Genomic DNA, 26,277 nt, shown 5'->3' on the forward strand with positions numbered 1-26,277 from the left:
TTCAGTACACGTGCACTGATGGGAAGGACAGGAACATATCCCACACTTTGGCAGATATTCCCCTGGCTGTCATCTCCACTGACCTGGAGAACATTCTGTAAAGAACACGTACAGAGCAAGTTCTGGAATATACCAAAGCTGTCTTCCAACACCATGTTCCTTTTGATTTGTATGATATGTCAAGAGCAAAAGAACACTGCTCAAAAGTTTGAGAGCAGACGTCATGTCCAGATGAAGATGGTGTAGCAGGATTGGAAATGCTTAGATGAAGAGGATAAATGAGACTTTGGTGGGCTAAGGATGCATAAAAACACCCATGGAAGATGAATTTCCTTAAGACAGAACAACTGAACACTACTGGACTTAAGAACTGGGTTGTATCCATCTAAGGCTGCTGAGTCCATTATCTGAGTCTAATGTATACTGTATGTCCATCTGGGGGCCTGTGCTGTGTCTTTGCAGAGAAAAAAGTAAAAATAAAGTATTTAAAAAAGGTTTTATAAAAATTAACAACATTTAAAAATTGTAATAAAAAGGTTTAAATAAACACTTAAAATTTTATGAAAAAAAGTTTATAAAAAGTAAAGTAAAAAAAAGTACTTTACAGTAAATGTGTGTGCTGTTCAGAAAACTCATGCCCCACTGTCTCTCTCAGCCTCATGGTCCACCATGCCTCATTTCCCTCCTAAAACTAACTTTATTATGTTAGTTGTGTGCCTGGTTTCTGTTACTGCCTGTACCATTGTGTGCTACTACACCAAACTGAGCATCTCTTCCACAAAAAAAGAGGTGTCTTTACCACTTTCTGATCAGGCAATTTAGCGTCCTTCAGCTTGGGGATATAACGTACAGTAACAGTAGAAATCAAAGCATGAGTACAGTAGCTTGTGTCAGTATGGATAGTGTTCAGGAGGGTAACCAAATATGACTGCATCTGAACTAAGGTCACAGGGGGTGATTCACTATGGCTTGGAAGAGGCTTAATTCGGCCCTGTTCCGATGGTGGGGGGTTTGCGCATGCAAATGCATGTATTTACGCTTGTGCAGTCCCCTTCTACAGCAGATTCCGATGGAAATAAAGCCAGTTTACACTGAGTTTTATTTCCAAAGGGGAGAGAAATCATTTGATGGTCATCGGCCATCAAATGAATTCTCTCCCCTTCGGCCTCATTCGAGGGGATGTGTTCGCATAAATCCCATCGAGGGGATTTCGCGGTGGGGGGTCAGTGGTCAGCCAGACAGCGGGCAATGTTAAGCTGCCTGCTAAGCAGCAAACGACCGCTGCTTAGCGAGCAGTACTGAATTAGGACCACTATGTGAAATGCTTTGCATTCCTCACTTCTATGATCAACTTAAGTAATATACTGTAGTGACGCTCAGTGAATTTATTTGCTGAAACCACCTAGTGAACACTAATATTATATTATGTTGATATTCATAGTTACTGTACAATCCTAGTGATTTACAGTATAAAGCAATCTGCAGCCCTGAATCCATTTAGAAGGCAGATGGGAAATAATGCTCTGTGCTTGTAAAGCATGTACTGTATGTTTATATTTCTTGTTACTGTGTGTGATCTGTATTCAATGATCCTGTAGCTCAGGATCATCTGTAAAGCATGTTTTCCCTGTGTGTCTGTTGCCACACTTATATACTGCAGTTAACATAAAGCAAAGTAGTGCTTGCACTATATTATTTAATTTAATTGGAGACCTCACACATATGCAATGGTGATTTTCAATAGCGATATCTGGTGGACAAACATAAGCATTACACACACTAGTAATTTCATACACCACACTAAACTATGCCGCAACATTATATGTTGCCATATGACAAGGCACAGTGCAGCTCATGTATGGATATATGCACTATATGAAGTATAGATGAGCATGGCTATATCTCTATGTCTTTTCATTTTGAGGAATTGGTATGGGTTGAAAATAGGATTTTAGTCACCTGGGCCAAGGCAGTGATTTGGCGCACCCCCCAACCAAAGTATTAAGCACAGTAGTGCTCCTTTATTTATGTTTTACCACACAGAAGTGTATGTTATAACACATACACTAGTAACCCTCATACATGTTATGCTACACAGTAGAGCTTTTTATTCACAATATGCCACATTATAGCACATTATGTCAAACAGTAGTACCCCTTATACACAGAAATGTTCACAGTAGTAGTGCCCCTTATACACAATTCCAACATTAGCAGTGTCCTATAAACAAGGGCCACAGTAGTAGTAGTGCCCCTTTTACACAATCCCCACAGTGCCTCTAAATCTTTGGTTCTAAACAAAGATGCTTACTACAGCTATGCATGTAAGCAACCTTAACTGCAGCAGAGGGTATTTTAACATTGGTAGTTGCTAAATTCAAGTGGGTTAAAGGACATTTCACACCCAGGGGGCAGAGCAAGGCCAGGGGCCTTGCAGTATCACTGTCCATGGCACCACTGCTTTCCATAAGTAACCAGTCCCATGGCAAAAGAAGCGAGGCCCCCCCATATCTGATATGGATACCATCCATAGATAATATAGCATGCAAGCAACTGAATAAGATTTTCTGTGTACAGCAGATGCATTCATTGGTTAAGGGCCTCATAGGCCTGGAACTGAGAATGTGGAGATGAGGCCAATGCCATGTAGGCATGTAGAACCCATACACTATATGCCCCAATGTCTCCCTAAATATATAAAAGTACAAAAATGGCATAATTGTTTGGTAAATAGAAATGCAATTTTAATACAGTACATATGAATTACGGCCAACCATGTGGCCTGCTGGCGAACACCATATTGTCATGATGGTGGGCCTGCCCCCCCCCCCCCCCCCAAAAAAAACACACAACCACACACTTCAAAAATCACATCCAGATCCTTTCATAAATTAAAGACAGCAAAATCGCAAAATATAAACATGACTAAAAATTGTAATAAAAGTAGGCATGCTTTTGGCAGGAGAGATTGACAGAACCATGCACAGATTATTGAGATCTGTCGGGTCCCCTGTATTTTAGAACCAGCACCGGGATCCAACAGCCAGCAGTGTAATCAGTGGTGTAACTAGAAATACTGTTCCCCCGCCGCCCAAAAAATTCTGGTGCAACACCAACAGGGCTGTTTCTGGGCAAACAGTAAAAATATGCCCCCACCCTCCAACAAAAAAAAAAAACAAAGAAAAGAATTTGCACGTACCTATAACATGCCCATTCCAAAATGAGTGTTTGGCCTGACTGCAAGGGCGTGGCATCACTGCAAAGCATGTAGCTATGCCACACAACGTAATGCCAATAACACTTTATAACACATTATGTATAAAATATCCACACAGACACACACACGCACGCACACACACACATATATACAGTGGTGCTCATAAGTTTACATACCCTAGCAGAATTTGTGATTTTCTGGCCATTTGTCAGAGAATATAAATTAACTCTTTGAAACTTTTCTTTCACTCATGGTTAGTGGTTGGGTGAAGCCATTTATTGTCAAACAACTGTGTTTACTCTTTTTAAATCATAATGACAACAGAAACTACCCAATTGACCCTGATCAAAAGTTTACATACCCCAGTTCGTAATACCGTGTATTGCCCCCTTTAACATCAATGACAGCTTGAAGTCTTTTGTGGTCGTTGTGGATTAGGCTCTTTATTTTCTTCTTGGCAAAAAGCCTCCTGTTCCTGTAAATTCGTGGGCTGTCTTGCATGAAGTGCCTTTGTAGCTCACACATCCCCAAAACATCAGCGACCCACCTCCTTGTTTCACAGTAGGAATGGTGTACCTTTCATCATATGGTTGTGGCCAAAAAAGTTCAATTTTGGTCTCATCACTCCAAATGACTTTGTTCCAGAAGTTTTTCTTTTTTGAGTATTGTAAGCGGGATGCTTTGTGGCATTTGGGTAGTAATGGCTTTCTTCTGGCGACTCGACCATGCAGCCCATTTTTCTCTGTCAAACAAATGGGCTTTTGGCCTAATCATGGTCAACCCAATGATCAGCATCCATCACAAGTTATATCTCCTTCTCCTTAGTCTCCTGTATTGTTATGATTATCCAGAGTGTTAATATGATGGCCGGGGGACCTTATATAAATAGTGTCCCCCAGCTGTGGCACTACACCAATGACTGTTGGAGCCCAGTGCTGGTTCCAAAATACGGGGACCCCTATTCTTTTTGGACCCCTATTTATTGGAACCAGGACCGATGTAAGAGCTCAATGCTGGTTTCTTAAATACGGGAGGACCCCATTTAAGGCTTTCCCATATTTGAGAAACTATTTATCTAGAACCGTCTTTAAAAGACAGAAGCTGATTAGTTGCTTTATTAGCAAATATACTACTTTATCTCTCTCCCAGACGAGATACATCTCCCCTACTGTATTGCCTAGAAGGTGCCTAGATGTCTACTGTTATGTGACAAGTCATGCATATAAATATATAAACATGAACGTTTTTTGCAAGGGGGAACTATTTAAAACCAAACAGTAAAAACAAATGACAAATTTAATACACCCATTGCCTGTAAGCAACTCTTATGATCTCATATGAGGGTGTTTCTTCAGAAAACACCAAAAGCTCACTGGAAAAGTAGAAAATAGTGATTTGTTTATACAGTGTTAAATATATTTAGCCTCTGTTTCAGTGGCTGACTTTAAAGGTGATAAATATATGTACTGAGGATTAGATGAGGTGACAGTGATGTCTGGTATGTCGTTATCTTCTGTTTATCTACATCTGCAGTTTTAAAGGACAATGCCTTAATTAGTGAAGCTGTGACTAAAGAAATATGTCCCATAGGAAATCATTTGTGCTACACAGCTTTTAATTTACAGGTATGAAATATTTTCTATTGCGCTACTGTATATTGACAGATATGGACTGCTTACCATTGGCCGTTACCATTTATCTCTGCTAGAGAGAGCCCAGAGGATTACTAAATACAGATGGGCAGTGTCTGAGAAATCCCACAATGTTGGTGGTATCACTGCTTGCCCTTTCTGCTGCTCTTTCTCCAACCTGTTCTGTGGCTCTCTTCTGAATGTTGCTTCCTGCTGCAGGTGCTGACAATGGAGTTAGCAAGTGTGGTACCTAGTTCAACCCTCGGCCAGCCAGTGTGTGCGGTGGGGAAGAGCCAGGGCAGGGAGCCATGGACAGGACACAAAGCAGTTGGTACAGTGGTGAAGCTGAAAGTGAGCTTTAAGATTGGGCAAATTGCATATAAGGGAATGAGAAACTCTGGAAATAAGGAGGCTCTGGCATATACTGTAAAGCAGAAGGACAGTATGTGGGAGCTTTGAGGATACATAACAGCATGATGTAGCTCTGAGCAGACATGATGGCATGAGGATGTTTAATTAAATAATGGGACAAGGGGGTCTCTGAGGCATAAATAGGGGCATGATAGGCCTCTTGGCTGACATATTTGGGAATGAGTGGGCTCGGAGACATAAATGTTGGCAGATAAAAGGGCATAAGAGGGCTCTTTATTAAAGTTGTATGAAAATGACTGTAACCCTGGTGTAACTTTGGCCACTCCCATGACCAAACCCTGTGTATGAGAATTTTGTCCCCTAAAATCTTCACGTTCCCTAATTTGGCCCCTGGGAGGAAACAAGTTTGCCATGACTGTGCTATAGTATTGTTTGAAACTCCCACAGAATTGTAAGGGGTATATTTACAATAATTTGTGTTCATTCAAGATCACAGTTTTCCCCAATGATTGCATCTCGGTAATTTACTAAACTAAAAATCCGGCAGAGTTTGCTCAATGAAAATCGCGGCAGAACACACATGTACGAATCAATAGACCATCGGCCAAACTCTCCAGGACTTTCCATCGGCACCTCTAAAACATGGAAAATTAACAAGATTCGTTTCTGCAAACTCTACCATGAATTCACCTCAAAATGCACTTTTCAAATAGATCACCTTTTGGCTGGCGTGTTTGGAGAACCATGCCCCTAAAACAGTTGTGACATGCCTTGCAGTAATTCCAATGGGAAGCCACTCCCTGCCCTTCTCTCAGTCCTACCTGGCTTTCAGGAGCTGCAGCAGATGCAGTCCCTCACATCCAGGGTTTGTGCAAATGCGCAAGTCGCATGCCCTACCTTATGCATTCTGCATTGTAATGCAACTAGCAGGTGCAGGAGTGTACAGGGGCCAGACCACTGATCGGACCCCAGCACGAGATTCCTCCTTCGCATAAAAGGATAGCAGATATCATGGTGGGGGGATCTATCCCATGCAAATGTATGGTTACTGTTGCTGATAGTTATGTTATTATCACCAGTAACACTATACCATACATGCGGACTATGATTGGGAATGGTCAAAGTGTGCTAAGTGCAGTGGTATTGGAGCGAGGCTACTCAGTAATTCAGGGTCCACATGCTCAGGTGTCAACATCAAAAAGTCAACAGGGTTTAAAGGTCGACAGGGTTTAAAGTTTGACAGGCAATAGGTCAACATGGTCAAAAGGTCGACATGAACAAGGTCGACATGAAAAAGTCAACATGCATTTTTTTTACAAATTTGTCAGCCGACATGTGCCGAGGGCAGCGAGCCATGCGAGGGGACGTGGTACACTTAGACAGTGTCCATGTTGACCTGTGTTGACATAGACACCCTAAAAACATTAAAAACGCATGTCGACATTTTTCCATGTCGACCCTTTGGATGTCCACCTATTGACCATGTCGATCTTTTTGTTGTTGACCCTGTCGACCTTGTGACTGTGAACCATTAGTGGCCGACCATATGATTGTAGACCTAGACACTGTAGATGTATTATAACATAACCACTATACTAACGATGACAGCTGCAGATGGAGGGTGCAATCATGGGCATTTCTATAACGGGTGCGATGAACACAGGCCCCTGAGTCCAGAAGGGCTCACCCGGCACACACTGCACCCAAATTTACATATGCACCTCTCCGGAGTACCGCACCGGGCGCTGCAATCACTGCAAAAATTTCTGCCCAAATTGCGACCACACATGCACAGTGCTGAATTTAGTCTCTGGAACATGGCGGGCACCTTGTTTCTGAAGATTTGCACATGTGCAGTAGAATCTGGCAATGCCAGAGAGTCTATGGTGCAGCGGAGAGGAGGGGGCCCGCCTGCAGTCTGCACATGGGCGCCCTCCTCTGTTCACTCGCCCCTGGGTGCAATCATACTCTAGAAGACAGACAAATACTTGCATAGAGGGATGGCTATGCACATTAGCATAAGGAAGTAAGTCTGTCTCCTACGGACTTCCACTGTGCGTGTAAATCAGGAAACAGTTCACAGATCCTCACTTTCCACCAGCCGACCTACTGCAAGTTGTCTGTTTAATAATACTTGGCTTGCTGTGATTATTATAATAATTCCCAAATGCATTACCACTAGCGTCTACTGTCAGGTCAGCAAAACAGCTGTACAAAAAATAGCAAAATAAAAACAAAAGCATTTTAGGAAGAAAATAACAATTTTCTAGCTCACTGAATGTGTTCATTGTGCAGAATTATCTTCTTCCACAGTAATCATCTTATTGCTTTATTTACCAACTGCTGCCATGGTTAGTGAGCAGTAACAAATCACTTTGGATACATCTTACTGATCCACTATATTTCCAATAGTATTTATCTTCTAATTTCAGTAGATTGCAGCCAGCAGACCAGACAATGCATTGCTATTCCTTAGAGACCCCATTGTACCACTTCGCCAGAACATATGCAGTCTCTGAGTCAGCAATCCGATGATTCAACAGTACACAGTATAAACCCAAAACTGTTTATTTTTCTCAGTATAATTCTGGAGACGGATGTCCAGAAGGGATTTGCTGTCCTAGATCTATCAGAAAACATACTGATGTCTCTTGCTTTAAGTTAAACATGAAAGAAAACCTATTATCTCGGACCTCGTCCCTTAGTTAAGTTTGTCATCATTATCCAAGTCATGCAATATATAAATAAAGCTTATTTAAAGATTATCACTGATACCCGGGAATCTGTGCGTTTCTGGGATTCAGACTTAATTCACTGAACTGTAATCATCTACAGCAGCTAGGGAAGAATGTCTGTTACACGTCTCTCCCCAAGTCAAAAAGTGGTAAAGATTAATTTACGCTAGTGGCTTGTGCATACATTATGTGTTTCTTGAAATGCCTGGAGCGCAAGTGAGTTCATTGCTAGATGCAATGAGGTTATTTGTTATGACTGCTCAAGCCCATGCTTGTTTATTTATAGCAGAGAAAATTGTAAAGCTGAGTTTTTCTGTCATATAGCAGAAATTCGCATTTATAAGAAATACAATTTCTTAAAACGCAGCGGTGTCAGTCCCTCCCCATTACTGACTTGAGTAATAAGAATGTTTCATTACATATCTCAGGTTTTCAGTTGTGTAACGAGGACAACACAAACAATTTAATTCAATTTGGTTTCATGGTGCATGAACATTTTAGATTTCCTCAGGGGTGTAACTACAGTGGTGCTTGCCTCCCTGCACCCAGCCCACACCAACACACTGCTAAGAAAAAACCATGCGCTCCTCCCAGCATTCCTTGAGGTCACATGTGTGCTAGCCAGTGAGGAAAGAGGCAGGCAGGGCGTGGCAGTAGGATTACATACTGCTGCTGACAGTAGGATAAATGAGAGATAGGTTATCAGAGGAAGAAGTGTAATGAGATAGTGTGATGCAAGAACTGATTGGGTAACAAACATCCAGAGTCACACAACACGGAAGGGAACCTGAGTTGTCATCACACCTGACAAAAAAGAGGGAGAGCTGATTCACTAGTGACCAGTGGTGGTTGCACTACCAAGGCTGCAGCAGCTACTGCAGGGCTGATGAAGAGACATGCTGTCTCGAAACATGTTGACGTGCACAGACTGGAAGACTGCAACCAAGATCAGGTGAGTGTGTATGAGCTGGTCCACCGCCATTTGGGTCCAGAATACCTTTTAGTGGTGTTGATAGCACATTATCACCACCAGATTTAGGTTTGCTGTTCAGAACAGTCAAAAATTTTTTATAGAAGCTTTTACTTTATTGTGTGGTTGTGTGTACAAATAAAAAGTTTACTTGAAGAATTCAAAGAAACCTTGATGAGTGTTATACCACCAATAACATCGTGAGTACGGGTGCGTGTCACCTAGTAGAAAGATACCCAGATATATGTGTTTAAGCACTCCCTATAGTGAGTTTTTTGGTACGCCTACAAATTCACTGGAGGAGTTGTGAGATATATCTTTGGTATCTCTAAAGAAAGAATATAACCCATTATATGTACTATCTCTTTTCATATATTAAAAATTATTTTGGAGAAATAAATACAAAAAAAGAGGTGAAAAAGAAAAAGAAAGAAATAAAGAAGGATACGGACAGAAGGAGATACTGTCTCGACACTAAGGGAAGTATTCTCCATTTTTTTTGACACTCGGCACCCATATCTTCAGGTCCGATCTATGCCCAAAGGGAGAGCGCCTAGTATCTGAATCCCATTTGTATATATATTCTAAACTAAATTTCATGCGAAATACAGAAGGGAAACTCAAGAACCAGCAATCACACAAGAACAAGAGGTACTACAGGCCCTTGAAGAACTCAAGACAATGAGCCTGGCACAAGTACCAAACATCACATTTGAAAAAAATAAGCCTTTATAATAGGGTCATTGACAGAGCGTACAGCAAGGGAACTATTACCAGAAGTGAACACCAATACCTACAGACACCAAGCCTAGGTACAGTGACCTTTTACCTTTTGCCAAAGGTAAATAAAAATCTACATGACCCACCTGGGAGACTGATTGTCTCAGGGTAGCCCTTATCAATTAAGCCTGTACCTTCCTAGATATCCATATGAGACACCAGGGGCGGATCCAGGATAAAATGACAGGGGGGCACCATGATAAAAGAGGGTTTAGGTGGGGGAGGGGCAGTGTTAGTGGTGCCAGTGTACATGCTAAGAGAGCGGCAGAGAGAGGGTGGGAATGGGATTAAAAATAGGCCCTGGCATTTAGAGTATGCAGGCCCACCATGGCGACAAAAGCGAAGGATGTAGTTGTACGTGCGCCGAAGGTGAGCTCCGGAAAAGGGGTGTGGCCACTCAACAGAGGTGTGTCCTTGAGTGTAGTCTACAACACCATATACAACTTTTACACATTATGCAACAAAATACTAGACCCCTTTATACTTCCCCCTTACACATGATGCCAAATGGAATGAAACTAAATTCACATAATGCCACACGGATTGAGCCAAAATTCACATAATGCCACATGGATTGTGTCAAAATTTACATAATGCCACATGGATTGAGCCACAATTCACCTACTGCCACACGGATTGAGCCAAAATTCACATAATGCCAAATGGATTGAGCCAAAATTCACATAATGCAACATGGATTGAGCCAAAATTCACATACTGCCACACGAATTGAGCCAAAATTCACATAATGCCACATGGATTGAGCCAAAATTCACATAATGCCACACGGATTGAGACAAAATTCACATAATGCCACACTGATTGAGCCAAAATTCACATAATGCCACATACTGTATATTGAGCCAAAATTCACATAATGCCACAGGGATTGAGCCAGAATTCACATAATGCCACAAAGATTAAGCCAAAATTCACAATACGCTTCATAAACAGGGACATTGTCCACCAAAGGCACGCATTAAACAAGCTTCTGTGATGCCAGGGCGGGAACTGGCAGCCGTCGGAACCAGGTGGGGGTCGGAATTGACGGGTCCCATATTATCCTATGGGGAAAAAACCTTAAAGCTTTGCCAGGCAATATCTCCGGGTTCCGGGGGGCTAGAGACACGGGGCTGGGCTCGTTGGAAAGCCCTGGTCCTCAGCTACAAAATGAAATGACAGGGGGGCACATGCCCGGGTGCCCCCCCTGAATCCGCCACTGTGAGACACCATGTAGCAGCCCTTCCATCTTTCACCAGAGGCATCTCTGATGTATTAGAGAAGATATATACTATATATATATATATTTATATATATATATATATATATATATATATATATACGATGTACAGCTAGGAAAATACAGCATCCTAGTGAGCCTAGATGTTGAATCCTTATATTCGAGCATCAGTCACCATCTAGACCTAAAGGCAGTTGAATACTTTCTGAATATAGAAGACTTTGCGACCTCCCAGAATTCTTACTGGAATTGCTTGACTTTGTGTTACGTAAAAATTATTTTGTTATTCAAGGTCATTTCTATGTGCAAGGAATTGGTATGATGATGGGGGCAGCTTGTGCCCCCACCTATGCCAACCTCTTCCTGGGTTGGTGGGAATGGGTATTGGTCTTTGATGAATCCAATGCAATGTTCTCAAGCTGCATAGCTACTTGGATGTGTAACATAGACAACATCTTTGTCATCTGGGACAGCAAAGAGGAACAACTCTAAACTTTTGTTGCAAAACTCAAAGTAAATAAACTTAATCTCAAACTCCTGTTGGAGTACAACATATAGCATACGTGTGCTGCTTGTAGCTAGGCCACAACCCATTTAGAAAATGGTTGCTAGACCAAGCCCAATTTTTTACATGGTGTCAGCTTTTGTCTTACCATAACATATTTTTTGGCCCATTGCCTCTGATTGGTTGGCCACCCCTGGCCTAAGTAATGTGAATTTTCCATGAGATAAGGAACTTCTGTTCCAAGTGGAAACAAATCAAAGACATACTGCAAAAACAAATAAACCAGAGGGTTAACATGAATTGGCATTGTTCAGCAAGCCTAAAAGACCATTGAGTTCATACCCATTTTGTCAGTATCCACCCAGGGTGCCCAGCATAAAGGGGAGTTTTCCATGTAGTAGCTGCAAGGCCTGCACATACTGTACATTGTGAACATCCAGTCTATCCAAGATAGACATGGACAAAAAAATACCCTTAAAGGATTATTTCAAATGCAAAAGCTCCAATGTGATTTATTGTATAACCTTTAGCTGCAAAATGTATTATTTGAAAAGAGGTATAGCACTCACCATGGTTCTGTATTATAGCTGCTGGTCTCAAGGAGGGGGCTATTCACCTTGAATGGTCTCCTTGAATGCGCTCTATAGGAGTATCATACAAACAACGTTGGATAACTATTTTATCACCAGATATACTAGAGAATAGTTTCTCACTTTGTAATTGCAATTATACACAGTGCCACCCAGCTGTACTATTTTGTGGGTACCCGAATTGATATGGACCCACGGTGGGGAGTAAATAATCTGTATTGTTCAGATATGTGGAGAGGGGGATTTCGTCCCCCCTCCACACAGTCTATTATAGACTTATACTCACTAACTAACTACTTTAGTGGCAGCAGTGTGGAACCCAGCCAAAGGAGGGCCCAACTCCAGCCCCAGGCCTGGACAGTGAGTCTCTTCCCAGGCCTCACTGACTCTCAAATCTCTCATCCTATTAATTGTCCCCCTCTAAGTGCAGTAAGCATGGTAACTTCATGCTTATTCTCAGAGCCAGCCCTAGCTTATTTGATGCCCTAGGCAAGATTTTGGTTGGTCCCCCTAGCACTAGGTCCGCCCCTGACCCATTGCTCTTTATTCACACTGTAGCATACTGTTGTGCACCTTGTATACATAATGCGACACAGTAATGGTGACCCTTATACACATAATGCCACACAGTAGTGCCCCTTACACATTATACCACACATTAGTAATGTCCTTATACGCATAATGCCACAGAGAAATGCTACTTACACATTTTACCACACATTAGTTATGTCCTTATACTGTTCACATAATGCCACATAGTAATGCTGCTTACACATACTGTATGCCACACATTAATGCATCCCAATACACAGCAATCACACGACCTGAACTCTGCAGATATTAAAGCCTCGGCTGACTGCAGGGAGTCAGTCAGTGCAAGCTTATTCTGCTTACTCCGCAAAGGCCCAATGGAGGAGGAGCTGCTGCAGCTGGCATGCACAGCAGCCCTCCCCTAGGAAAGGTAGCCATTTTTGTTACTGCCCACCGCTGCCTCCACTGTCTATAGTTGTGCTCCTGCTGCTGGCTCAGTTGTCTTTATTTATTTATTATCAGTTACTTATACAGCGCACACATATACCAGAGCGCTTTAGATGCCTCTAGTCATTCTAAATGCCCTAGGCATTTGCCTAGTTTGCGTATGCCTAGGGCCGGCTCTACTTATTCCTATATTACACAACATGGGAAAGTAATTTTCTAAAGCTGTCCATATCAAAAACACACTTCTTACATCTGCATACCTGCAAAGTTCAATAGCTTACAGATTCAAATACTTCTACCTAATCCTATTGTTAATACATTTGCCAGTTTAGGTCAGAAAGTCACCTGTGCAATAGTACCTAATTGCCAGTAGAAGTGACAAAGACGAGGGACCAGCAGAGTGGAGATAATGCTTAGTGGGTGTGATACAATGGTCCTGCTTTCCCAGATGCTACAAGGGGATCATTTCCCATCAGAAAATAGCATAATGTTACTTTTTAGAGGGCTCTCTGCAGTTCTGAATCCTAGTATCTTGCTACAATTCTGGATGCTAAATTCACCACAATACCAATACTCAAGGTGCTGTAGAGGTTTGGGAGAAAAGCCACATGTAAGTATTTAATTTGAAAAAATCTTTCTTTCTAGAAATGTGTAAATTGTAAGCGTATTTTGAGTTCTCTCTTCTTTTTCCATTCCCCCTCTGTTCTTCCTCGCGAAAATCGTATATTTATTTATTTATTAACAGTTTCTTATATAGAGCATAGATATTCCGCAGTGCTTGACAGAGGATATTTGAACATTCACATCAGTTCCAGCCCCAGTGGAGCTTACAATCTATATTCCCTACCACATGTACACGCACACACAGACATTCTAGGGTTAATTTTGTTAGCCTACCAGTATATTTTTGGATTGTGGGAGGAAACCAGATTACCAGGGGGAAACCCACGCAAGTACCGGGAGAATATACAAACTCCGCACTGCCAGCCATTTGGAAAAGTAAGCAAGTCTCCCGGATCAGTCATCTGCACACCCTCCATTTCTCCTCTTACCCACCAGCTTGCAGAGACTACATGGGCAGTCGATGACACTATTTGCACTGAATCGCAGCATCGTAGGCTCCCCACTATAATGCCATCAATCTGGGCATTGGATAACAGGAAGAGAGTTGGGCTATGATGACGCAGCCACCTCTACACCTCCACAACAGCTACATATGGCCACCCTTGCACTAGATCAACTTTCAGCCAACTATCCAAATAGTCGGTTGATTGGATGGAAAATCTGGTAATGTATGGAAGCAAATGACTATAAGCAATTTGCTCACAAACCCAGGAAAATGGATAAAAACATTCCAACAAATTGTTTAATTCAAAAAGATTCAACTACAGTACCTTGTCTGACTGACAGTTTTTGTCCAATTCCAGATTTTGGGAGAAATTACTGAATTACAAATTACATTTGCTCCCATCTAGTACTCGCTAGTCGGATGGTTGGATGAAAATTGATCTAGTGTTTGGCCAGCATTAGCTCCCTGTTAAACTAACCTACAGTAGCTGCCTCTTCCCAGGGCAGCTACAAAGTCTGCAAATATGGTTTTAATGCTATCTTAGTAGAAAGGCTATTTAAGGTATGTAGTTTGGGATCAAGATTTTTAATATTTAGAAATTGTCAAGAATAGTGATGTACTGAGGGTTAGATGTATGATCAGGGGAGTTACCTTGCAGATAATGTGTAGATGTGCAAGTACATATACGTACAGTCCTTGGCACTGACCGTATCATCAGGTGCAGCTGTCCTGGCCACAGTACATCAGTATCACTGGGAGTATGCAGCCAGTAACTGTGCTTACATAAAAAAAAAGAAGTATATCTTTCAGCAGAGCTGCTGTAGGATTTCTGACCGACTCATGTGCAATTCAATGCAAGCACAGGTCAGATTCCTATGGGGGCAGAGTGCAATTCCCCGGGGAGGTAAGTTGACATTGGGATGCCTCCTCTTCCACGTGGAATCTCCACATGATCATATGTAGGAACCTCTAAGCACAAGATTATGGGTGTAATACACCTTGCTGAATGGAAGCGGGCATAATATAGATTTTAAGATTGCAACAAGGCCCTCATACCATCTGACTGTCTGTAAATAATGTTTGTTGTATCAATGTCTCTTATTGTAAAACCGCAACAAAATATGCTGTGCTATATAAGAAACTGTTAATCAATAAATAACATCACAATTTTAACAGCACCCTGTGAGAGGCATGGGTTATTGGTTATAATTTACCACCTATCACAATTAGCATACTTTGGAGGTATTCAATCTCATTCAAGGTTAATTCTCACCTGTACACATGACATACCCTCCAACTGTACCGTTTTAGCCGGTACAGTACCGTTTTTTTTAACGGTCTGTACCGGCTAAAATAAACTGTACCGATTGTACCGGTTTTTTTAACATCAGCTCTTGCTGACTAGGGGGACTCTGGGAGATGTAGTTCATTATACTGCCGACTGCTCCCCAGGGAGCATGGAGGAGCAGCTAGCCGGGACTTCATCTCCCAGGGTGCACGGCGGAGGGCTGTGTTACGTTCAGCTCCCCCTGCTCAGGGAGAGACTGGGGAGGATGTCACGGATGTGCAGGGACTACAGGTCCCGGCCGCACAAGCCACCACCACCTGGGCGGCGTGACATCAGTGCAGCATGGATCTGCTGCAGCATGTTGAACCCGACAGTGGGCGATGTTATGGCCAGACATCGCACAGTGGAACGAGGTAGGAAAGCTTAAAGAAATTGGCCATGTATTCGAAAGTAAAGTGGCCAAGGCCACGCCCCTTTACCCATGGCCATGCCCATCTATCATTGGTCACACCCCCTGTACCGTTTTAAGTTGGGAATGTTGGAGGGTATGACATGATTATGTGGAGGACCCAGACTCCTGCAGATCTCAGTATTTAGAATCCTAGTGATGCTGGTAGAACTATTGTAACTGCCTCCTGGTAAATATATTGAGCACACAAATGACAACTGCTTCATATTTATCTGTGGAAAAGCTGTAACACATTTTAACAATGTATTGACCCTCATACAGGGCCGGATTAAGGGGAGGGTTAAGGGGGTCAGTACCCCTGGGCCCGCCTCTATCTAGGGCCCCCTGTGGTCAGCATGCATTAAACCATTTTTAGCTAAAGGTTTTGTGCATGGGAGTGGGGTAGTGCTGCAGCTTCACCTATCTGCCAATGTGACAATGATTAATGGTGCGGAGCATTGGGAGCCAAGGCACACTGACTGCACAGTGCATTACTGGGAGTTGACCCATGAGACTTTGCACAAGAGGTCAGAGGCTGAGAAACTTGTGCTGAGCTCTGATTGATGGAGCTCATCATGTGCTTATCAGGCCCATGGAAGACAGCAATACGTAGCAGTTACCCATGGGGTAACTGCTACATAGTACAAATGAAAAACAACTGTTGTACACTGTGAATTACTCCAGCTACAAGGAGCCGTGCAAAAAGGAATCATTGAATTTTATTGAATTTTTTTTAAATATTTTTTATGTGAACAAATGAATTCTTCTATGTGAGACTGTTACTGGACACTTAGAAAACACTATTGATATTAGATAGATAGATATTTACCAGCTGTGTGTCCGGCACTCGCACTGTGTAGCCAATTTGCCCGGGTGCCCTCCTTGTTGAAAAACTCCACCAATAGATACCAGCAAATAATAGGCGTCACTCCGGTTTAATCCTGACGAAGGTCGGATGCCTGAAATGGCGTAGACCGTTAACACAATAAACTCATGTTTTTTTGCACAAGACCCAGAGTGACGCCTATTATTTGCTGGTATATATATATATATATATATATATATATTATATATATAGTTATCACCTACCCTGCAGTTACCCCTTGACCAAGTTTATACTGCCTTTACTGTAATATTATACTGCATGTGTAATATTCTCCAGTGCAGTTTGCAGCCAGTAATGACAAGTGGGGGGGCCCCCTGTCTAAAGTGACCCGGGTCCCCCGAAGGCTTAATCCGTCCCTGCCCTCATGTTATAAATTGTACTAAGAACCACCATTTACTGATTGGTTGCTGAATATTACTCAACATTTTGCGTAGTGAGGTGTACACCTGTATTCATAAATGTCCTCAATGTGTACCCCAGTTATGAATGCAAGGGCTACATGTGAAGCCCTTAAAGAAAATGTTATCCACACAGCTAATCTGTAGCAAAACAATTGAAATTGTCCCAAAGTTATTTTCTTTAGATGGGAACTTTTCGAAAACTCTGACATTTAGAGATGAAATGATTTACCCAAGTTTCTCCATTTGAAGCGTGTTTTGTTCAATCTCAGGCAGACACAGGTGAAATCCAGAGATAAGGTTTCGACATACTCTCAGAGGTGGGTTTTGTTTAATTTAGTGTGTGAGCTTCCTGTAAAAGCAGTCTTCCCATTAATCCTTTCATGAAGGCAGCTTCCTTCTGACAAGAAAACAATTGCTTCGGTTTGATCTTAGGGCTGTTTTTGGGACCAAACAATAATTTCCTTGAGCTATGCAAAATAAAGGCAATAAATGTCAGAAGCTAACACTGCACTTTCCTGACATTCACGGCATATATATTAGGTAAAACTTGCTTATTCCACAATAATGCTAGTGTGCCTCTATTTTAATTATGCTACTTATAATTATAATTCTGAGTTATATGAGTTTGAATTGTGCGAATGGTTCTAGTAGAACGCTTGGCATAATTAGCAGACATTGAAAAGCCAACATTAGCTGTAACAAAGGCATTTTCTGAAGTCTGCGTACACTGACATCTTGCACGCACTGCAGTATTGTAATTAGGAGAAAAAAATATAAGATTTTTTTTTTTTAGACTTTAATGGCCAGAAGCACTAAGCTTCAACAAAGAGTAATATACAACCAACCAATCAGCTCCTGGCCTGATACTTTTCAATCCCAGTCTGTGACATGCAGGCAGGAGCTGATTGGCTGTTTTTTTATCACTCTCCATTTTATCACTTTAAAAGCTTAGTGGATCTGGCCCTAAAGGCCCATACACATTAGATGATTTTCAGCTGAAAATCGCTTACTTTGGCCGTTTTAAATGATTTTCAGGTGAAAATCGCCCATTGTGTATGGGCCAGCGATGGCAGACTAGCGATGATGCGTGCTCCCGCATCATCACTAGCAAAGTCTCCCGTCGGCTGGTTCTACCAGTATGCCAGCGATGATGGATGGTTTTTCATCCATCATTGCTGTGTGTGTACGCCCCTTAAGTGAGTGTATTTGTGGGGTGTAAATATACTGATTTATATCGGTAGCAAAAAGTGTCTACATTTAGATTTGAGTGCATACTAGACTTGCGAATGGTCAAGCCTAAATGTGCACAGTAAGAGGCATATACAGGTAGGTGTAGTACAATGCTGGATATGTGCCCCAGTCAGACAAAGTCGGAGATATATTAACCCTTGGAGAGGGATAAAACAGAGACCCACCAAAATGACAGTTGGGAGCTGGGTAATTTGTACTTTATCTCTCTTCAAGCTGTCAAACATATCCCACATAGATATATGATAATAATAATGATGATTATGATGATAGTGACACCAGCAATATTATCTAGGAGCTTCTGATTAGCTGATATTAGAAGACAATAGTGTCCATATATGAAAAAACATGAAAGGACAAAAAAAAACATAGATTCAAATGTCAAGCCCATGTAACTAAAATTATTTAAGGGAATATCTCCATTAAAAGTACAATCAGGAATTCTGCCAGATTTAGGTTGAAAGAATATTCAATTTAGTTCAATTTTATCTAAGTTTTTTTTTTTTTTTGAGGAAAAGTCAGATCCCAGAATATAAAACGAATTACGAATCTTGTTTAGTTGCTTAAAATAATAGTCAAATCCAAATGATTATTTTAGGTACCCTAAAGAGTAAGTATAAATTCATGTTTAAAAAGACATTGTAAGCACCAACAATTTCTTGCTGATACATACATAAATTAGTAGATAACGTGCCAACGTGTAATAAACAGTTTCTGTTAAGAGGGGGCAGACTGCTGCAAGGCTACAGCAAAGCCAGAAGTTTCACTTTATCACAAGTCCCGTATAAAGTGTCTCTAATTGGGTGATGATGGATTTTATATCTTAACTACATATTTTATGACAGGGTTCTTAAAACATAGTACCAACCTGGAAGAGTGCACATTTCTCATACCTACTGTAGGTGCATTATACGGTTTTACTTAGTTTCATTATCACACTTGCCTCCACAAGAAAAATCCTCAATATATTATCAGTTCTTTCCCACAATGCTCTCTGTTGCAAATTGCAAGATACCTCACATCCTCCACTTGTCATTCTGAACCAACCCATACTCAATTTTACATATTCCCCCCCATAACCCTTTCATCCGTATTTTGACGCCCCCTTCCCTTACCATTTCTCATCTTAAGTAATAGAGGAGAGGTCAGCAGTTTGCTCTATATAGCCAGTCACACAAAAGATCATACATGTGAGGATGGATACTTGCTGGTGCCAGTGGAACCTACTAATGACATCATTAATACTCGATCTTGGTAGTGGGGAAGCCGGCGGTATAAAGACCTGATATGGAGAATACTGAAAGAGGCTCCATAAGTGCCATAACCCACTCTCCCTACCCTGTAACCCTCCCTGCTTGCAGCCTTACGCTAACCCTCCCCCTGCAGCATCACCATAACCCTCACCACTAGAGCCTTATGCTAACCCCATACCCCACCGCCTACACCTATTTCCCCCTGCCCAACAGCCTACCCCCCTTCTAAATGTCTAACCCCTTCTATGCAGCCTAACCCTAACCTCCCCCACCCTGGAAGCCTATCAATAAATCACCCTAAACCTAACTCCAGCATTGGCATAGTAATCTATGCCAGGGTTTTGGCACTGCTGCTTGTGCGGCAGTCGGTTTTCTGGCTGGCATTCCGACCACCGGAATTTTAACTGCACACCCCCCCCCCCCCCCTCTACCTCTAAGCCTATTCAACATAACCATTTTCATCATGGTGTTTTTATTTCTATAATAATCTTGTAAAGTCTATCTTGTCACCTACATGCATAAACAATGGGAGATCGGGAACACAATGCAATCCTCCCCCCTCCAACCGCTCCCACTGCAGAGGAACAGGGCACACCTTAGCCAGTAGACCTCACCACTCTGTGACAGGAAAGGTAAGTATATAGCTGGAAGGGACAAAGTGGGGAGCGGGTGGTATACCGTGGGTTGTGGGAGGTTGGCAAACAGAGAAGGGGGACTGAAGTGACCTGGGTCCCTTTGCTAGTTTTTAAATAATGCCAAGTGATATCTCAAGTTCTAGCCCTTTACTGATCATGGCTGGTGATCGTTTTTATGGCTGCACACTGTAAAGTGACCCTTGTAGCATTTGAATCCCATTGTGTGCAAGCAAGAACATGCTAAGAATTGTATACTTTTTATTTCCAGTCTACATGAAGTTTGTATGTTTTCTGCATCATCTCTGTAAAGACCGGTTTATAGTTTGGAATGTAAGATTTAACGTAAGAATGATTGTAACATGTTTACAAGGGTAGTAGTAGACAATTAAAAACAAAACAAAAAAACACACACAAACATTTCAACAATTTGTATAGTTTCTTGCCAGCAGTGCCATCTTGTGGTTAAACCACATAACAATTTTGTACAGCAGTTTTCAGTATGTATTCTCTGTATGTTCAAAAAAATGTCTATAAAAACGAATTCATCTCAATGACTTGAAATTTACAAATGTACTCTTTTATGTTAGTTTAATATATCTGTCCTGTGCAAACAAATAATGGATCTTTCCAACAACAGTGAATGCAGTTATAAAACTAACAATACTTTATTGACTGTAATAGCAAAAAAAGAAACAACTTGCTCAGTACTAATTACAGTAGCACTCATTTCAGATACAAGTACAGACAGGCTTTGGATTAAAACATCCTTAATCAATGGGTGCAGTTCATACCGTCAAAATAATTTAAATAGCCCAAGAGCTGAAAGCAGTTAACCAAAATGGAGTCCTTCCGTCTGAAGCTTAATTGCAAGTTATGATTTTTTTTTTTTTAGGTCTGCTACCTATTCATAATCTGTCACATCTGCAAAACTTGAGCGACAACTACTTCCCTTTGTCGTACCTGGTTAAGACAACACTGGATCACAAATGGATGTGTGGATTTATTGAAGAACAAAAAAGGCAAAAGATGGCAACAAACAGTGGATATATTTTGTCCATGCTGTACTTCTAATCAGTAGCCAGGTGGCTAGAGTCATCTGAATTTTCATATATTTGAATAAGTGAGTGTTTTTATCACATTTGTGACCAATCTGACACAGGCATCACTAGCAGTATTGTAATCATCACTATCAATTTACACTTACATCTTCTAAGATTGCATGACTCGGAGCACTTCAGGAGGCGCTGTTTGCAACATTTTAGTGCCCATGTTTGTCTAAAATTGGGACTACATACCCAGAAATTGTTATTATATGTAAATACATGAAGAATATAAATAAATTGGCCATACAGAATGCGTATAGCATATCCATCTGAGCTGATTTGGTAACCTTATGTCATCATTTAAGGAAGATTTAAATCAACCAGTGAAATATATGTGCAAATGCATTTTGCAAATATGATCTACTACTTATCTTGCTGTAATTGAGGACGAAGTAGTCTATTTATAAAAGCAAGAAAATGTATTGTCTTTAATGAATTGATTAATTTAATTTCTCCATATGCAGACACAGAACAGTTCTGAGAAATCTGTAATATATACTGCAGTATAGAGGAGACTTCCTTGCTGGTAACAAGAGGCATTCAGATCCTGACAATTAATTGGCGCCAGTATTCACTACTAAAAACTATAAAACCACATCTCTATGGTTTTCAAGGCTATCATGGTGTGTATACTCTTAATCAAAAGCTGGCCATACCCTTTGTATGATTTGGGCAATTTTCACCTGATTCTGACAGATCGGGCCCAGAAATCGGGTGAGAAGTGCCCAAATTGTATATGTCTAACCTCTTATTTCAATCTAATGCCCAGTCCCTTACACATCGAATTGGATGTGGGGTCACATATGGATATGAAACATCGTATTCTAATGGACCACGTATGATGTCGGGCAATTGCCATGGAATCACATGCAAGGCTGCATGTAATAACTCTGATTAGTGTATGGGGGCTTTAATACTGGCATATATGCTACTGACAATGGCATAACTATAAGCTTAGGGGCCCCACAGCAAGCTAATGTACCAAATTCCCCCCACTACCACCAAAACCCCCCGCTTCCTACCAGGCACAGTGGTGGTGGAAGCAGGGTTGAACAAGGGTGTCACAGTATGATGGGTGGTTGGGTGCAGCAAGAAGGCACCATAGCAACTGTATTCCCGAAACTGATCGTAGTTACACCACTTGCTACTGATATACAGCTGGAAACAGCTAGATGCATCTTTAAATGCAGTGAATTAAAATATTTAAATATACTTTTTCATGAATGCTTACATTCAGGGGCACATGCTTCCAGATCTCCAGTGGGTATATAGGCCCTCATTCAGCATCAGTTGCAACTGCAAACTGTATCACAATTAGCCTTTATCGGAACACTGCACATACCTACACAATGTAATGCACATAAACCAAGGCTGTATTTGCGATCGCACAAAGGTACTTATGATAGCAGAAGCAAACTCATTTCATAACGAGGAAAATGAGTGGTGGAGGCATGTCAATAGGCGGGGTTCCCAATTTCTGCAATGGGTGTCACATTCACAAAACATGCGAAGCACATGGTATAATTTGCGCAGGATGAGTAACTACAGGGCTACCGCAGCCTGTGGAAGTACTAATAGCTGCTGAAAATCTATCAATGCTCAGGTGAATAATTGCATAATCACTGCCAGCTGATGTTCTTCATACTGCAGGGTATTTCATTAGCACCTGCAACCTATGTTGAATAAGGCCCACAGTCCAGCCCATACATCTAATTGGCCATTCATTGAACTGAAAGCAACAAAATACTGAGGGAGAGCGCTTTGGTGTATTGTCTCCCAAACCTCTATACTGAGAGGAGTTGCACTGATGTCAACACAAACCTCGTCCTCGGTGAGCTATTGCTCATGCACAGAGCTGTGTGTACTGGTTCCTCCATCAATAGTCAACAGCCAGCCAATCAGATTCTACCTGACATGTTACAGGCAGGGTTTGAAAAAGGACAAGTGGGAGCTGATTGACGGGTTGTTTATTACTGTCCATTGTATCACTTTTTGAAGCTTGATACATCTGGCTGAGAGAGAGAAAGATACACTACTACTTTGTGATTTATAATGTATCATATTAATAACAGCAATGCACTGTATATACTACACCATCAGGGGCGGATTGGCCATTATATTTACCGGGAAGTTTCCCGGGAGGCCGACATCAGTGAGGCCGAATGACTCCTCCCTGGCCAGCCCTCCCCCCGTGTTTCATTCAACAGCAGCGCTGCACACACAGTGCCCCGCTGTTGGATGTGGCCTCAAATCCTTCCACCCGCTCTCCATATATAAGTCCTTCTGCTGTAGCCACACTCTGCCGAGAGCTCCGGGGAGGAGGAAGCAGGGCTGCTTTGCGCTGCGGAGGTCGGTAGCAGGAAGTGGGGCTGCGCTGTGGTGGGCGCCGGAGGCAGGAGGAAGCAGGACATGTCGGAAGACGGAAGCAGGGCTGTGGAGGAAGTGTTGCTGCTGCAGCCTCCAGCCTGTCATACTGTACGACAGGCAGCAGCAGCACTGCTGGCAGCGTTATCTTCTGTGTAAGGAGGCTCCCCCTTCCCTCTCCTCCGCGCTGCCCTGCTGTCACGCAGATATTACTGAGACAGCATCTCCGGGTTCCCCCTCCTCCCTCCCATCAGTGTAAACACAAGCCACCTGACCTCTCTGGCTTCCTGAACAGGAAGTCACACGTGTGCAATGGAGGAGCCCAGCAGACTCAGAGCAGCAGCCACACTACAGGAGCAGACTCGGGCAACAGGGGCTCAGGAAAGTCCTGGTGAGGATGCCAGTAATGCAATGTTTACTGGGGGGTGGGGAGTCAGTACATGATGTTTGCTGAGGGGGGTTGTCATTAATGATTTGCTGGGGTGTCAATGTTTCATGGGAGGGGGGTTGTCAGTACATGTTTGCTGAGGGGGGTTGTCATTAATGATTTGCTGGGGTGTCAGTAATGTTTCATGGGAGGGGGGTTGTCAGTAAATGATGTTTGCTGAGGGGGGTTGTCATTAATGCCTTGCTGGGGGGTGTCAGTAATGTTTACTGATTGTCTGTGTTTTACTGTGTGTGTGTTTAAATATGGGTCACTAAGCAGGTGTGGTACAGGGGTCCAACAGTCGGGATCCCGACAGTCATTAGCCCGACGTCGGGATCCCAACTGGCCGGACCCAGACAGCATGGCGAGCGCAACTAAGCCCTTTGCGGGCACGGTGGCTCGCTACGCTCGCCACCTATTCTATTCTCCCTCTATGGGGGTCGTGGACCCCCACGAGGGAAAATAGCCGTCGGGAACCCGGCTGTCGGTGTTTTGACAGTCGGGATCCCGACGTCAGGTAAATGCCTGTCTGGCACCCCACTAAGAGTTGTGTAATGTAAACATGGGACACCACATGCTGTGTAATGTGACTGGGACACTGACGGTGTAATGTGACTATGGGTCACTGCGCGCTGTGTAATGTGACTATTTGTCAGTACGCGCTGTGTAATGTGACTATAGGTCAGTACGTGCTGTGTAATGTGACTATAGGTCAGTACGTGCTGTGTAATGTGACTATAGGTCAGTACGTGCTGTGTAATGTGACTATGGGTCACTATGCGCTGTGACATGTGAATATGGGACACTATGCGCTGTGTCATGTGACTGTGGGACACCATGCGCTGTGTAATGTGAATATGGGTAACTACGCACTGTAATGTGAGTATGGGTAACTAGGCACTGTGTAATGTGACTATGGGTCACTACAGGCTGTGTCATGTGACTGCGGGACACTATGTGCTATGTCATGTGACTGTGGGGCCCTATGCGCTGTGTAATGTGAGTATGGGTAACTACGCACTGTGTAATGTGACTATGGGTCACTATGCGCTGTGTTATGGGACTGTGGGACACTATGCACTGTGTAATGCGAGTATGGGCCACTACGTGCTATGTAATGTGAATATTGGGTAGTACGGATGGTGTAATGGTTAGCATTACTGCCTCACAGCGCTGAGGTCATGGGTTCATTTCCCACCATGGCCCTAACTGCGTGGTGTTTGTATATTCTCCCAGTACTTGCATGGGTTCCACTGGGTACTCCGGGTTCCTCCCACAATCCAAAAAAATACTTTGGTTCCCAACAAATTAACCCTAGAATGTCTGTATGTATGTACATGTGGAAGGGAATATAGATTTTAAGCTCCGCTGGGGCAGGGACTGATGTGAATGTTCAAAAATCCTCTGTAAAGCGCTGCGGAATCTGTGTGCGCTAATAAATAATACAATTAATATGGGTCACAGCGTGTAGTGACCTTTTATTTACATTAAACAGCACATAGTGAACCATATTCATATTTCATTCTCCTGGAATTCCTGTCTCCAGGATCATGGTGCCCACACTGCTTGAGGACACCTCTATTGCGCATGCATGAATCACCAGAAAGCGTCCACAGCGGACATATTCCCAGTGATCTTTACAGCTGTGATGCTGGACCGAGGGAGAGGTGAGTAGAATGAAATAGGTGCAGGGTGTACAGTGTGTGTGGGGCCCATGTGCACTGCACACCTTGCACCTACAGGTATTATATATAGATACGCCAGTGGATGGTGAGTGTTGCTGGCTGCTGCTGGTATCTGTGCTGCTGGGTTATGGATGCTGGGTCAGAGGTGGAACTAGCAGCAGTGCTAGGGGGCACCAGGCAAAATTTTGGCTAGGGCCGGCTCTGGCTGCGGTGGGCTGCAGGAAGAAGCAGGGCAGCCACAGCCAGCAGCGGTGACAGAAAGCAGGCGCCCTGCTCCTCCAAGGAGAGCAAGCACAGCAAGCAGCACCAGAGGAAGGAGGACAGGGTGCCCGGGAGAGCCTGAATGCAGATGGTGAGCAAGGCATTCCAGCTTGCCCTGGGTGCTCCCCGACTCCAAACTGGACACCCTGCACCTAGACTTCAGGTACATGATGCACTTGCGGCCAGTACTA

At 42.7% G+C, this 26,277-nt stretch overlaps 1 protein-coding gene and 1 long non-coding RNA gene across 9 annotated transcripts in view; one reads left to right on the forward strand and one right to left on the reverse strand.

Moving 5' to 3' along the window:
- Positions 1-26,277, reverse strand: part of TJP1 (tight junction protein 1) — a 418,488-nt gene that overhangs the window by 371,445 nt on the left and 20,766 nt on the right. The gene's annotated exons all lie outside the window — the stretch shown is intronic.
- Positions 23,456-26,277, forward strand: part of LOC146075000 (uncharacterized) — a 33,809-nt gene continuing 30,987 nt past the window's right edge. The window contains exon 1 of the long non-coding RNA XR_014473492.1: positions 23,456-24,104. This is a non-coding gene — a long non-coding RNA (uncharacterized LOC146075000). The remainder of the gene's footprint in view (positions 24,105-26,277) is intronic.

This window comes from Crinia signifera, chromosome 4 (assembly GCF_055691185.1).
Source record: "Crinia signifera chromosome 4, ASM5569118v1, whole genome shotgun sequence".
In the NCBI taxonomy this organism is placed as follows: Eukaryota; Metazoa; Chordata; class Amphibia; order Anura; family Myobatrachidae; genus Crinia; species Crinia signifera.